This window comes from Macrobrachium rosenbergii, chromosome 25 (assembly GCF_040412425.1).
Source record: "Macrobrachium rosenbergii isolate ZJJX-2024 chromosome 25, ASM4041242v1, whole genome shotgun sequence".
Taxonomy (NCBI): Eukaryota; Metazoa; Arthropoda; class Malacostraca; order Decapoda; family Palaemonidae; genus Macrobrachium; species Macrobrachium rosenbergii.
The window spans coordinates 1,820,181-1,834,413 of record NC_089765.1 but is presented as its reverse complement, the minus strand read 5'-3'; the positions used below and the strand labels follow the sequence as shown (position 1 = coordinate 1,834,413).

At 37.1% G+C, this 14,233-nt stretch overlaps 1 long non-coding RNA gene across 1 annotated transcript in view; it reads right to left on the bottom strand.

Annotated features, from left to right (window-relative positions):
* LOC136852272 (uncharacterized) overlaps positions 1-12,432 on the bottom strand; it is a 43,909-nt gene extending 31,477 nt beyond the window's left edge. The window contains exon 1 of the long non-coding RNA XR_010857093.1: positions 12,043-12,432. This is a non-coding gene — a long non-coding RNA (uncharacterized lncRNA). The remainder of the gene's footprint in view (positions 1-12,042) is intronic.
* Positions 12,433-14,233: the final 1,801 nt, after the last annotated feature.

The window sequence follows — 14,233 nt, the reverse complement described above, 5'->3', positions numbered from 1 at the left end:
TTAATTACTCTAACCTTAATATTAAACTACTCTACGGAGTCTAAATCTAACTGACTAAATTCCTGAAGGATATCATTCCCTAGGATACCTAATATATTTACAATTTCAGAATTCCTTCCTGGGTAATTATTACATACAGAATAACCTGCAGATTCCAAATTTTTAACTACAGAAGGCAACATAGGAATTTGGAGGGAAAGACTAAAATTTTCCAATGCAAAAAAAAATACAACTAGACTTTCTCCCACAAGGCATTGTTAAATCAGCTACCAAATGAAATCCCTCACTAACTCTAGCTGGCAACCTAAAAGAAGAAACTAACCTAGATAAAGGAGCACCACAATAATCTCCTAATTTACAATCAACAATTTGTTTATTAATAACACTAAACTGGGCTCCAGTGTCTAATAGAAAACAACATTTAAAAGATTTCCTACCCCTACCAACTTTGAGTGTAATAAAGGAACAAATATTTCAGACCCTGATTGACAACTTAATACTTTTTACCAAAATCCTTAATAGCATGAGGACACATTGCTCCATGATGTTCAGATTTATTGCAAGAAAAACATTTATAAGGTAACAATGATTTATTTCCCGGACATTCCGAGGCCCTATGCCTATCACTCAAGCATTTAATGCATAAAGTTAGTTCTTCAGCTTGCAAAGTATCAAACCTAGTACATTTAGAAGAGTTATGACCTGTTTCTTTACAAAATTTACATCTACCAGAGGATAAAGGTTTACTGGTAAATTGAACTTTATTAGAATCATTACTAGCAGTAGATTTATTACTATACTTTGATTGTTGGAAATTACGGTCTTTACCTTCATATTTAACTTTAGGTTTTGCACCAGAATTTTCATTTAGACCTAAACTAAGGCGTGCAATAATACTCTGATAATTATCTAACAACTGGTTAAAATTAGAATAAGAAGATCCTGTAGTTTTAGAGAGTTCTACCAAAAAATTTCTAGGAAGTTTCCTATTTACAATTTTGCTAATTAGCAATAGAGCAGCCGAATCGACTTCAATCAGATCTACACCAAGTCCCTTCAAGTCAATGAATTTATTATTCAAAGACCTAACCAAAGATTCTACTTCACTAAAGATTTTACTTCAGAAGTGTTCAAAACTTCACCTATTACTTGATCAATTATGTTGTCTTCATCCAGAAAATTAAGATCTAATTGCTTAAAAGCCAAATCAAAACCCTCATCATTTACTGTAATGTATTCTACTATACTTAACGCTTCACCTAACAAATAACCCTTTAAATAAATAAACTTTTGAGCATTAGTTAAGTTAGGCATACCAGCCAAAGCATTATTAAAAGCCTTCTTAAAGTTAAAATAGGCAAATGGATTAACTGCATTGTTTTCAAACTTCTGAATTTGAATAGGGAGGAGAGGTAATTTTACAATTTTACTAGAACTATTTTGAGGAGTATTCTTATCTCCAAACAAATTATCAAATTTTACTCTAAATTCTGACAGTTTTTTCTGTATTTCATAATGATAATCTCTTGCTGCTTGCATAATACTATCTAGTTCATCTTCAGCAGCAATTTCACAAATGCTTTCATCAAAATTCCCAACTATTGCTAAATTAGCATCAATTTTACGAATAAATTCTTGTAACAAATGACTATTAATTTGATCGTCCTTTAAAGAGTCCACCTTCTTAATATCAAGAGTTATTAAACCCTTAACATAAGCCCTCCTTTTAATTAACTTTTTTATTTCAGAATTAGTAATCTTGAACAATGCTATTAACCAACTAAATTACCCAAAGAAAAAATCTAAACTTAACTTAATCAAGTCAATGCAAAGCAAGTTATCATCAATTACTCCCTAATGAGAGAGAAAAAATACAACATACTATGCTAACAGCAAAACTACGCTAGCTTACCTGAAACTTGATCAAAAATAATTTAGATTACACTTAACATCAGCTAGGCCAATCAACAGGTTATTTAAATGAAAAGGTTACTAACTTAACCTAAATAAACTTAATCTAAGCTTAAATTAACACAAGTACAAATAAGGACCAATACTGCTCCTTTCCTTATAAGGAATAACAACAGTATACAAAAAATCCTAACATTACAAAACCAAATGAGCCTAGAGAAAAAAAAATATATACTTAGACACTAGAACAGCTTTTCAGTAATTCAGCAAAAGCCTCACAACACTTCTACTTTCCATACCTCCGCAGTACTGTGGATAGCATCCAAATCATTGCTGCCCAGGAACACAAAGATGCGACTACGCCTAGACCTCCTAGGGTTAGCGAAATACCGCTCTACTTCAACCTTGATGTTTTCAAAGGTTGCGCCCCCTTTGCAGATGTAATTGAACCCGTCACATTCTCTTAAGCATAACTCGGACAACCTACACACCCAGCTATGCCCAATAACAAGAGTCATGGCCACATAAAAACAAAACAAACCAGACGAAAAAGTAAACTGAAATCTTACGGAGTGAATCTTTAAAATTCGAATATGTTAGAATTATCTAACTCAAATCAATTTTAGGCAAGTCTTTATCTTTCAACTTACCTGCACCGACTTCAAGATCAATTTCTTCATATTCTTCGAATTTTAAAATTCTTGAATTCACTTTTTAAGCGAAAGAACACCCGTTCTTTTGTCCGACTGGTACCGCAAGACTAAAGACTCCTTGTCGGACCAAAACCGTCAACAACTCCGTTTTCTTTCACTTTGTCCGAAACTCTCGAACAACGTTGAAAAATAAAGACGGGAAAACAAAACTGTTTCCTTATTAGGAATACATTTAACATTAAATGAATTAATTCAATTAAAATACAAAAAGGGGAAAGTTAAGAATTTACATTTAATATTAACAAACGGCAATCAATCAGTTTACTTTCCGTCCATAAACGAACACCAAAAATGGGGACAAAAAGTAAGAACCAAACGAACTAGTCAATTCGACTATTCTCCCACGAATGAAATTACCATTCTCCAATCAACTATTTCTACAGTTTCTCCTTGGAACTTATTTCATCCTGGAACTTGTTATATCACCCTGGAACTTGTTATATCACCCTGGAACTTTTTATTTCTCCCTGGAACTTATTATTTCACCCTGAAACTTATTTCAATAAAACTTTACAATAGTTGCGTGGCCTGATTCCCACCAGTTGTCAACCAGGATAGGTTTCTCACACATAAATAGACCTAACCTTTCCTATAATGTCAGGTCCTGACCTAACTAGGCCTTACCTACCTAACCTAACTTAGGGCAACCGGCAACCCCAGAAAGGCGGTAACCTGTCCAGTCAGCAACTGGGAGAACCAGGCCGCGCAACTAATGTAGAATTTTACCGTTATTTCACCCCGGGAACTTGTTATTCCACCCCATAATGTGTTGCCTGAGAGGGAAAAGAAAACTCTCAGTTCACCTATACATCAATTTGACTAGGCCAGCACAAGGGGCCTAAAACTGGGTATGACATTTGTAACAAGGACAAGAGGCAGGAACGCGATTAAACGTTCAAAAATTATGTTACGGCATGATTTTGCTTCGTTCTATGTGGCACATAGTTATTTGGCCTTGGTACTTGGACAAACGAAAGGTGCTTCGTCACTCTTATGCCCTTGTGGTGTCCATTATTTTCGTCCATCTCTCTCAATCGTTATCCATTCGTAGCATCGATTATCTCTCTCTCCTTATCCCCTCATGGCGTCGATTATTTTCGTCCATCTCTCTGCCTCTCAGGGCATGGCAAGGTAGGGTAGAATATAGGCATTCGGGTCGTTTCGGCCGTAAGTCATTTAGGCCGTAAGCACGTTGACGTGCAAAATTGCCGCCGTGTTTAGTACCAGCCCCTTGGGGATGTACGTAAAACATGAAATAATAATGATAAACACGATACACATAACGGTAAATACCATAAACATAACGTCTTACATTGTTTTGGATGTTACGGCCTAAAGTGACTTACGGCCGAAACGACCAGGACCGGAATATAGGATATATGAAATTGGCCGAAAGTATGTATCAAATTTTAAACACACAGACGCACATATACACATAACGTTATGTATTAATATACACATATAATATTAAATATTTAATATGGAGGCAGATCACACAAAAGGAAGTGTTATCTTAACGCATATCCTACCGTTTCCGACAGACGTTTTCTTACGGAAGCCGCTCTGCGCTGATTAATGGCGGTAGACAAGGATTTGTCTAGTCATAGTGTCTTGTCCAACACATCGTACATTGCCCTCAAAATTATCAGATTTTAACAAAACCATCGTACAATTACTGTATATACAGTACATGGTTCTTCATCGACAATTAATTATCAGTAAATACTCCGAAGTTCCTCACTGCTGCTACAATATTTATTGTTGACGAACCAATAGTTATTCTTCCGAAGTGTTCATATTTTCTTAGTGCACACTCAGATCCAAATAGCATAAACTCAGTTTTGTCTTCATTAAGTTTCAATTTCTTTGCTGACATCCATTTTTTTTATATCTTTCATTATTGCATCAATTTTACTAATGGTGTCTTCTACCGCTTCGACAGGAAAATAGGACCGAGTATCATCTGCATACAGCTTATACTTAACCTTGTGCTTATTTAGAATTCTAGATAATTCAATTGTGTAAATGCCAAATAGTAGTGGACCCAGAACGCTGCCTTGGGGCACTCCTTTTGTTAGGCCTTTCTTTTCTTATTTCCCATTTGATATAAACACTGTAACCTTCCTATTTTCTAAGTAGCTTTGTACCATTTGTGTGCGCCATCTTCGATGCCTACTGCTCTCAGGTCTTCAAGCAGTAGACTGTGGTCAACTGTGTCAAATGCTGCACTTAGGTCAAGCATAACCAGGATGCCACATTTTCCATTTGCTATAATTTCTACCATATCATGTATAATTGCACACAACGTAGCCTCTGTTGAGTACTTTTTTCTGTATGCTGACTGATCATCAGGAATAATGTTGAGTTGTTTCAAGTGTCTCCATGTTTGTTTGTGAACTTCCGCTTCTGTAAGTTTTGATAAGTACGACAGGTTCGATATTGGTCTATGGAAGCTTAGATTTTCTTTATCACCTTTTCCTTTATAGGCCGACTTTATACAAGCAAGCTTTTCACTGTTTGGGAAGGATGACTGTGCTAGACTCATGTTGACAATATCAAAATATAGCTTCCGCAACTGATCTAAGTTTTTTGCCTCTTTACATCACTTATGGGAAACTGGTCATTTTCACAATAAGTGTTTTTTTACCTTTCTCATCGTTTTGTCAAAGTCATTCATGCTTAGTTCCTTAAACTTACTGAATTCGCTATTTCTCATTGCGATCACTGGGAGATCAGGAAGGACCTCCTTATCTAAACTACTGTATGACATTCTTTCAATTTTTTCTTCAAATTAGTTCACAAATTTATCGGCCAGGTTTTGTAGTCACTAGTTACGTCAGGTAGAACTTTTTCTTTCTTGAGTCCCAATATTCCGGCTAAATTGCCATGGATTTTTGGGGGGATTTTTCTCTACACTAAACATTTTATTGTAATATATTTTCTTGGTTTTCATAATCAAGTCGTTGTAATGATTTCTAGCTGTTTTATACAGTGACCAATTTTCACTACTTCTTGATTCTTTCGATCTTTTCCATAGATCTCCCATTTTTCTTTTCTTTTTCTTAGCTTCACGCAATTCACTGTTAACCCATTTGGCATTTTCTGTAACTATTATTTTATTATTTGCCTTGTTACTTCTGGACATTTATTGTGTGTGGACTCGACTCGAGGACGACGATCCACTGTAGCACTCAGTCGCTTATTTTTGTGAAGGGACGGTTTTATACCTCTCCAGTTATGGATTAGTATAGTACTAAAGTATGTTTTGTCATTGTATTTGTTAATAGTTCAATTAGGCTTAAGGATATTTTCTATTCTGTTTCTCCTTCTATCGTGTGTCAGCGTAATTTGCGCCCAAGTGCAGGTTGTTGTTCCTCTGTCCTCTCATTTCTGTCCCTTTATCTTGAGTGAACGCGTTCGTTAATTCGCCTAGCGTGTTCTTGACACCTTTTCCTTTTTTAGATTTTTGCCTTGAATTGGTTATTTTCTGGCAGTGTCCTACCGAGTATCATACTGCTACGAGCTAATAATCACGAAAAAAGAACCTGAACAATATAAATATATATATATATATATATATATATATATATATATATATATATATATATATATATATATATATATATAGAAATCATCAACACACAATCACGTGTGGAACAGAAATAAATTTCTGACTCACGTCGGGATCGAACCCAGGTCTCTCAGGTGGAAAGCAAGGGCGTTATCCACTAGGCCATACAAGTCTAAAAGAAGTTGGAACCTGAGAGCAACTGCACCCAAGGAATTACCTGGGCAAGCTAACTGCTTGCATACCAGCGAGTTTTCCCCAACTTCCCGACTCAGCAATGACCCAATAGACAACATTTCATTCGAATTATCCCTTCTGAGTGAATAAGATAGAAATCATCAACACACAATCACGTGTGGAACAGAAATAAATTTCTGACTCATGTCGGGACACTTGTATGGCCTAGTGGATAACGCCCTTGCTTTCCACCTGAGAGACCTGGGTTCGATCCCGACGTGAGTCAGAAATTTATTTCTGTTCCACACGTGATTGTGTGTTGATGATTTCTATCTTATTCACTCAGAAGGGATAATTCGAATGAAATGTTGTCTATTGGGTCATTGCTGAGTCGGGAAGTTGGGGAAAACTCGCTGGTATGCAAGCAGTTAGCTTGCCCAGGTAATTCCTTGGGTGCAGTTGCTCTCAGGTTCCAACTTCTTTTAGACTTGTATGGCCTAGTGGATAACGCCCTTGCTTTCCACCTGAGAGACCTGGGTTCGATCCCGACGTGAGTCAGAAATTTATATATATATATATATATATATATATATATATATATATATATATATATATATATATATATATATATATATATATATATATATATATATATATATATGCACTTTTTAGAACATTTTCGTTTTGCTGTTATTAATTCTAACAGCAGATCTTTCAGGTTAATAAAATGAAAAGTGGTTCTGACATTTAACTTTTGCATGGAGTGAAAATGAGTATTGTATATGGTTTCAACTTGCCTGTTAACTAGCTTTGGAGTCCCTCTCTTATGAAATGAATGCAAAATTTACATTTTCCAAAAATCTATATAAAGTTTGTCTTCATAAAATCCGTATGTTATTGATTACAACATTCCTTGGCCCTCGAGGCCATGTGACAAGTACACCTTGTACAGTACACAAGAAATTCAAGGAAAATTGTTTAGACTAGAAAATCTCCATGTAATACTTGCAATAATGGCACTTCAGGTGATTTATCAATCTTCAACTCTTGTTTCACTTTAAACCAAAATGTACTGATTGTATGGTATTAAAACTTCAAGCAGTAAGTGTTGGATTTAGTGCTTTAAGAAAAACAGAAAACAAATCTACGAAAATATGCTGTGATTATGCCATAAAACATTTTCTGGTTGCAAAAAAATTGAAATATTAAATATTTTTATGAAATGTTTTGATAATGTGTGTGGTAATTAAAAAAAATTATGATTTGGGTAATATACATTTTTCAATTCCCAAAGGTTGAAATTATCGTATGTAAGGCATCCCTGCGGCAGCCTTGACACTTGGTATCTCCCAAAGTACATCGCCATAATGTATCCCATGCATCATAACGTATCCGTATGATATGTATCACATTACTGTATCACAAATAGACGACTTTAGGTAGGCCTACATTGGTACGTAATTATATAAGCCATTTTTCATATGCGGTCGCGTACGGCACCTTCCCCCGCCACGTCAAAGCGCATGGCGAAACGATATAAGGATATACAATATATTTCCATCAACTGTAATGATACATTTCCAAAAGCTGTAATGTTGTTATCATTACTGTATGATTATCGGCCATGCTACTTGAAATTTTTGGAAATTTGTGCGCGTTTTGAAGCCATATAAGCGCTGTATTAAGAGACCAGCAACAGGTCTGCCACACCCACCCATTATTTCAAGGGCTAAAAGGGTGGAGGCGCGCGCGCGCGCGCGCGTGTGTTTGTGTGTGTGTGTGTGTGTGAGAGAGAGAGAGAGAGAGAGAGAGAGAAAGCCAGCCGTCACTTCAAGTCCTCGCGACACGCAGGGGACGATAGCGACTTTCTCGGGGGAATGTCATAATATATTTAACATTTAATGGGCTCATTGCATGTCGTCACTTCCCCAGCCAAGCTGTTCATTTGTAGTCAAGAGCCGGTTCATATAGTTTGCTAATTTAATCCATTTGTATTTTTGCAATCCGAGGTTTGATATAGTTGATATTCGGCTAAAGTATAGTAAATTGTAACTTTCGGAAGCCGATGTTTTGAGTTTTATGGGTTTTGCGTAACTTTTCTTTCTCAGAGTTGTGCGTCTTGTGTAACCGACCGCGTGGTCCTTATGGTTACATTAAACGCTTTGGTTTATTGTATGTTAAACGCTTTGGTTTATTGTATGTTGAATAAACGACGCGTATTTAAGTATTATTAATATGTGGCTACATGTATTATATATTGAGGAACAATATCGAGTTAATTATTTCATATCTTTAATATATACTTAAATCAGCAGTTATCTGAATGCCTCTCACAATCTCATTTGTGTACTTCTTTCAGACTGCTGCGTCTAATTTGGTTTAGATCGTGTTAAATCATGGCACCAAGTAAAAGGAAGATTATAATTAGTGCAATAATGACGAATACGAACATGAAACTTGCCAGAAAAAGCTGAGTAAAGTCTGGGTGAAGGAAGTCATGGCTGAGAAAGAGAGCAAAGAAATTATTTAAGAATGACTGATGATGCTTTCGGAGACATTTTGTTCCATTATACCCCTTTGTACTGTACCACTGTATATCCATTTTTTTCTAGTATATACTCAGTGACATTTTATTGTGCTGTATTTCAGTTGGTTTTGTTAGCGTACCGTACAGCGAGATATTATATGTCAAAATGGAGGCAAATACAGATGTACAGATATGCGCAATGAGCCTTAAACGTACACATTTATAAGTCTGTCATTGAACAAGTGAGGAACTGAACATTATATTGAAAAAAGAACAGTGATTTTATTTTTATCCTTCAGCGTAGGTCTTCATAAAAAAAATGTAAAACACGCTTTTATTAAAATGCACTATAAAGCAAATAATTTTTTGAGACACACCAGGATTTTCTTACAATTAATCATGTCTAACAAAAATAAAAGCGTGGGCGCCAAACACAAACGCTGTTAATTGTTAGACATGGTTAATTGTACAAAAATCCTGGTGTGTCTCAAAAGATTAATTTTTACTTTATAGTGCGTTTTAATAAAAGTTTTGACAGAAATTGTAACCGATGTATGATTGCAGTTGAGGAAGAGAAAGGGGAGGGGATGGAGGAGTAGATTGTGCCCTTGAATCACTGGACAATGATAATTACCGTCTGATATCGTCAAGCGTCTTCACCATTCTAAAATTAAACTCAAAGTTTTCTCAGACTGGTATTCCATATTGATTTCTGGAAATTTTACTACATTCTAACAGTCGTAAAATCGATTTCATTGCAATCGTTTACACATCCGGAGGGATGACAAGCAGTGACTGGACTCTACAAAACCAGAATATGCCTACGTTTAACTTAAAGTTGCAGTATGATAGACTAGCCTATACGAGTCATATTGGATATAATTTGCTGCGATTTTTCTTAAGGACATTATCTCCTTTCGAAATGACAGGATCATAACAATGGACGTAGACCTATAATGCCCTATGGCTTTTTTCGGTTTAGCAGCTTATGGTGTTTGGATTATAGGCCTATCTTATACTCAGTCGCTTTGTTATGGTTATTCTTCTTTTTGTTTTTGTTGTTATGGTGTTGTACAGTAGTTTTGTGACTTCGAAAATTTTTCATATGGTGACCTAACATTGCAGAATAAACATAGACCTATTCATAGAATACTGGTGTAAGGAATTATCTGCCTACTCTTGCTAATTGAAATTTAGTCATTTGTTTTAATTAAAAGTAATCGAGATCTTTATGAATATAGTCTACGCTAGAATATTCTCCTAACAAGAGAGAGAGAGAGAGAGAGAGAGAGAGAGAGAGAGAGAGAGAGAGAGAGAGAGAGAGAGAAATTTACTGACTTCCATGTACCTTTTGTCCAACAGGGCAATCTACAAGAATGCCCCCAAAAGCAAATGAATCATGGGCTACTCGCAGACTGGTTTGGATCATCTCATACATAACTTTTTCAGCTATCATTTACTTTTTTTATTTCGTTAAGTATCTTAGGATGCCGTCGTTACCATAACCTTCATTTTCATAGAAATGCTACAGCAACCTTATATTTACTATCACAGTAATATAATTTGTTATCCCTTTTGTAAATATACTTTCAATTTAGTTCACTGAGAGCAGTCTGACAGTTGTGTGTGAGGCTGAGACCGTCCTATGATTGATCTGTGTGTGCCATCGGCTACGTGCCCACAAGTTTTACTTTCATTCTCTGTGGTATAAGTGGCGTTACAATTACTATGGCCATCCACGCATGTATGTGCATGTGCACTTGCTTATACGTGTACATTCCACTTTATATTATACATTATATATCGTGGTGCTGAAACTAGTATCATATATTAATTCAAAGTTACTCTACTTCCAACAGATAGGGAAGAAAACTATTTGCGATAAGACACAGACGTGTAGGCCCATGCCCTGTCATGCCTCAAAATATAAGAATTTAATGTGTAGTCCTAAGACCAGTCATTGCCTCAATATATATATATATATATATATATATATATATATATATATATATATATATATATATATATAAAAGAAATTGACGTGTAGGTCTATGACCTGTCATGTCTCAAAATATAAGAATATAATGTGTAGTCCTGTGACCTGTCATTGCCTCAGAATATGAGAAACTGACGTGTAGGCCTAATCTCTCAATGATATTAACATTTGACATGGTGCATATATAAGTCTATGCTTCATTTCAGAAGCAAGATGCTTGTGTATTTAGGCTCCGCATGATAAAAAAAAAAATCTTCCTGATGATACATAACCTAATATATGTTTTACCCGAGATATCAATTGCAGAACTTCACAACTCCGGGACCTCAGACCTGTGGCGCCATGATTCGTGCACGCTCAACATGACCGAACGGAGTCAAATCCGCACTGGTAATCCTTTGGACCGTTAACTAGTGTGACGTCATTCCCCCTTCGAGAGTTAGCCAATCACTGGCGTGCAGTGGGCGGGGTTTAGCTGCAGGGGCGTCATTTGGGGGGCTGGGGGCGGTCAACTGGCCCCCCTCAAGACTCAGCTTGGCCCCCCCCAAGACCCAAGTTGCCCCCCCAAGACCCAAGTTGCCCCCCCCCCAACCCTCAACTGGGCCCCTCACCATCAAGCCCCAAGAAGTAACAACATGCTTTCTTTTTAAATGTGCAATCAGAAATATATAAAATTTCTCTGAAATATTATGTTTCTTGATCTTTGTCTGTCTACTAGCTACCAGTAATGATGAGATAAAACATATAGTAGTGGGAGTATATAATTTTTGCTGAAATACCTTGCTCATGTGGCTTCAAAAACACATAAAATAGCTAAAAAAAAAAAAAACTACTGATTAGGCTCACTTCGCTGGCCAAACCGTCTTAGCCCCTCCCCCCCCCCACAACAAAAATCTGAAATGACGCCCGTTTAGCTGCAGGGATCGGTTAATGAAATAAAATACACCACGATACTAAAAATGTATAGGTAAATGTATTGGTGTATCAATTAAATGTATGGTGCATTAATTAAATGTATTGGTGTATTAAATTAAATTATTGGTGTCGCTCTGCATACTGACTAAAATGGCTTATGTTGCCTTCACGTGACGTCACAGCGTCATAAAACCAAGTCAAGAAAATATAATTAAACTAATGAAAAGGCACAAACCTCCGTTATTAAGATAATCCTCGTTGTTTCCACGACGTAGCATCTCGTATTTCCTTATTGACGACGTATCGATTCAAGACGTTATTTATACTACGTATTTGAGAACCACAGTTTCAAGGCCATAACTAACAGATGGCGTTCGCACGGGTCCCGAAAAATAGAAAGTTTCGTATTTTTCTTATTTTCACGTCTTTCCTGCCGCCTCCGACCGTCGTTTTGATAACGAAGTTGTTCCTCGAAAGTCGACGATTCATTCGACTATCCATGGCTGGCGATAGTAGCCGATCAATCGGCAATAAGCGGTTAAAATAGTACGTATCAGTTCGACGGAGTACGTAACGGCCACTAGCAACTGAGCACAGGATGACTAGCATGTCATGGAGCTCGGCTCGCGGCGGGCTGAGGAAGACTTTAAATAGTTGAGCCGGCGCCGTATTGCCACAACCCCACACCCAAAGACCACACTCTCTAGCCCCTGTTATTTATCTCTTATTGTTAATTAAAAAATATAGTAACAATTTGACAGGCTATATAGTTTAATATTGTTTATTTGCAAAATTATAATAACCATATTTTATATATTACCTAATCACTATCATCATAATCAATCGTTAGGCCCGAGTTCGAGTCTCCGGCCGTCTAATGAAGAATTAGAGGAATTTATTTCTGGTGATAGAAATTAATTTCTTGCTATAATGTGGTTCGGATTCCACAATAAGCTGTAGGTCCCGTTGCTAAGTAACCAATTGGTTCTTAGCCATGTAAAATAAGTCTAATCCTTCGGGCCAGCCCTCTCTCTCTAGGAGATGTTAATCAGCTCCTCAGTGGTCTGGTATACTTAACCATCTGCCCAGATGTCATCGCACTCTGTTGCAGGACTTACAGGCTTATCCTTACAGTTACAGTCGGGGAAATGTATATATATATATATATATAGGTATATAATGTGTATATATATATATATATATATATATATATATATATATATATATATATATATATATATATACTGTGTGTATTGAGGGAACAGAGAAAACTTACTTTTTTGAAGTGGAAATATCCTATTTCCATTGGGTCAGTAGAAGGGACCATAAACTCACACAAATCTTTCCTCCTGCCACAACAAGTCGCCAACCACAACTTCAGGAACACACAAGAACCAACTAGGCGCTAAGAGAAGTCGCATCTGGCCGAAACCGAGGAGTCCTTCGAGGGGACAGCTGGGAGCCTGGGAAGCAGAACGTGGGAAGACACCCCTCACCCCACCCCCCACGCCTTCGAAGGAGAGTCCAAAGAAATAAGCCACTCCCACAGGTTAGGCCCAGTTGATTTGGCCAATCAAATGCCATCAGTGCCAGTGACCTAAAGGAGCCAGTGCCCAATAACCAACAGGAATTCCTTAAAACACCCCTCCAAGAGTTGGAATGAAGCAAGTGGAGGAGGTGCGTCAGAAACACAATACCTGCCCAGAATATGACGTCATGGTTGACAGCGCATGTATTTATTGCTTTAATGGGCAGTATGGCACAGAAGAAGAGGGAACTTCGTGACGCCTGGAGAGCTGCCGAAGCCTATCAGCCATGGCTCACAAAGGTAGAACAAGACCCCAGCAAAGTAGTATGCAGTTATTGTAAAAAGATTTCGTCAGCGCATCTGACCACCACCAAGCGCCACAGTGCATATCACAGGTCAGTGGGGTCTGCCCATGGTATATACTATGGGTTGCTTATCTAGATTTAGGTTTGACGACCATTTTTACCTAAAATATAGGGTTTAGGGTCCCTTAACGAGAATGATGGGTCCAACTAATTATATAGCACAGAAATCTGTAGTGTCAACAATTGCAGTTAATTACACAAATGCTAATAAATGACAATTGTCATAGGTATACATATAATATAAAGTGCACATGATACAATCTTTCAAATTTTAAATTTGAAAATTAAAATTTTCAAAGGGAATCAGTGGCCCCTGAGTGGCTTGGGAAATTTAAATTTTCCAAGCTACCCCGGGGGCCCCCCGGTGGCTTGGGGGCCCTAGGCAATCGCCTAGTCCGCCTATAGATAGCAACGGTACTGCCAACAAAGTTCAAAGGATAATAAGGGCAATCACCCTTTCTAAGTCCACACACACATCACTACACGACACTGGATATTATCAGATCTACTCAAAAGTTGAGCCAAGAAGCTGT